The sequence below is a fragment of the Scardinius erythrophthalmus genome, assembly GCF_964197995.2.
Source record: "Scardinius erythrophthalmus genome assembly, chromosome: 15".
In the NCBI taxonomy this organism is placed as follows: Eukaryota; Metazoa; Chordata; class Actinopteri; order Cypriniformes; family Leuciscidae; genus Scardinius; species Scardinius erythrophthalmus.
The window spans coordinates 41,644,146-41,646,645 of NC_138235.1; the positions used below are offsets into that span (position 1 = coordinate 41,644,146).

At 39.3% G+C, this 2,500-nt stretch overlaps 1 protein-coding gene across 1 annotated transcript in view; it reads right to left on the reverse strand.

Annotated features, from left to right (window-relative positions):
• The window catches only part of sh3gl2b (SH3 domain containing GRB2 like 2b, endophilin A1), a gene marked incomplete at both ends in the record, with an annotated part of 15,089 nt that overhangs the window by 4,584 nt on the left and 8,005 nt on the right, over positions 1-2,500 (reverse strand). The gene's annotated exons all lie outside the window — the stretch shown is intronic.

Below are 2,500 nucleotides of genomic sequence, written 5' to 3' on the forward strand. Positions count from 1 at the left end.
AACTCACAAGAACAAAATAAAACGTTGTGCTTGTGTAAAGTAAAAGAAAACAATCAGACGCACTTTCATGATCTCCGTAAACTGGAGCGCGAGAACTGAAACAAATATAGGCTAAAGCTTGAAATGTCCACTTTAAAACGAACAAATTCGAATCGAAAGCTTACCTTCTGATTTTGTAATTCGAAAGGTGCATTTCTCTCTAAAAGCGCATCTGCTTAACAGCGGATATGGAGATGTGATTTTAGCCAAAACAATAGTTTATTAATAATATTAATGGCTCTTCTCATTCAGCACTGCGGGAAAAACATCAATTCCAGGTTCTAATTTGGCCTTAGAAAACCAGTAAAATCGACATGTTTTCCATATTAATTTGTGACTATTTTAAATGTTTAATAAGGGGGCAAAAAGTCATAAACAAACATCTGAAAATTCTTCGATATTTACTTTTTTTTGCGCAGCAGCTGGTGTAGCCAGTTCAAATTAAAATTTTGGTGTTCCACTTTGCGTTTTAAAAAGACAACAACCGTTCATTTTTCGTTTTTCAATTACGGGTTAAAAAAAGGAAAAACGAATGGACACAAAATAGCCTATGGATCGTTTGGACAGAATACGAGACAGAGTTCTTTATTAAATTCATTAAAAAATAATAATAATTAGACTATAGGAATACTGGATTCTAAATCTCAAAGAAATGCCACAATCAAAACCTCGGAGCAGAAATGAGGGCGAAACACCCAGAAACTCCATGTGTCGTTCGCATTATAAGGGTCTTTCCCTGCCATTAATGCTTGGATAACACGCCACGTCTCCTTTCATTAATAATAATAATGTCTAATGCGGTGGCTGTGATATTATATAAACCAACGTCAGTTGCCGTGATTTTGGGAATGACTTATCGCGAGAGAAAAAAGGATGTTTTAGTTGCATAACATCGGTAATGGAAACGCCGTCATTTCGCAATAGTTTTTTATCGATATTTAGATAATAGCGCAAAACATTTGCGCAAATCTGTAATGGAAACGCGGCTACTGAGAACAACAGAAGCAACGCAGAAAACAAAGAACAATAAAGGGGAAAACAGGGACAATTCAACAGCAGACACGGAGCAAGTGAAACACAAGGGCTGTTTATATACACCAGGAGTAACACGCTTAACAAGTGAACAACACACACTGGAGGACCAGTGAACAGACTACGAGTGTCCCAGTGCAGGAGGACAGGGCGGCGCCGGCAGCAACCGCGGACAGGTTTGAGTGTTTGATTGAGAGCTGTACTATTCTGAACACACACACTCACAGAAGCTAGACTATTCTGAACACACACACTCACAGAAGCTAGACTATTCTGAACACACACACTCACCGAAGCTGGACTATTCTGAACACACACACACACACTCACCGAAGCCAGACTCTTCTGAACACACACACACACTCACCGAAGCCGGACTCTTCTGAACACACACACACACTCACCGAAGCTGGACTATTCTGAACACACACACACACACACTCACCGAAGCCGGACTCTTCTGAACACACACACACACACACACACTCACCGAAGCCGGACTCTTCTGAACACACACACACACACACACACGCAGAGCCGGCCCGAGGCATAAGTGAACTAAGCGGCTGCTTAGGGCCCCGTGGCCACCAGGGGGCCCCCAATCGACAATCAAGTTTTTTTTTTGTTTTTTTTTTTTACATATTAATTAACTTAAACAAGTGACATAAATGAATGAATTAATGACTAATTCAAGACAAGAAAATTCTGATTTCATGATCAATATACCTGCGCATAACCTCGCGTGCATAGACAATTCTTGCGAAAAGTCACGGTAATGTTAAGCCATGTCACAAAAATTTGATTTGATCAATGGTTGATGATTTACATTTAAAACAATGATTTATCCTTTAAATTTAATAATATTCTGAACAGAACAAGAGTAAAAAAATAACTATAAACAAGCCAAAACGAAATAATTTAAAGCGAAAGTGAAAGTAAGCGGCGTTGGGCTCACGTATCTCTCTCAAAAGAATCAAAATGTTTCAACATTCGCGATGTATTTGGATGGTAAACTATTCTTTATTATAGGCTTCTTTGTACTTTACTCACGTTCCAATACTGACGGGGAAAAAAATCATCCTCTTCACTTGCTAAAAATGTGCTTGGAAACATCACAGTGGAGCGGTGCTTACGCTGAATGTACGAATTGTACAACTGACTATTTAAACAGAGCAGTGTAATTTTTATATGTTAGGTTGACTATTTTATTATTATATTCTCTTACGGCTATAATGAACAGGCGTGTGTGTGTGTGTGTGTGTGTGTGTGTGTGTGTGTGTGTGTGTGTGTGTGTGTGTGTGTGTGTGTGTGTGTGTGTGTGTGTGTGTGTGTGTGTGTGTGTGTGTGTGTTGTGTGTGTGAGGCGCGGGCGCGATCAAACAGTGGAAATATAAAAATATACTCCGTCATGTTCATACAAGACATCATTC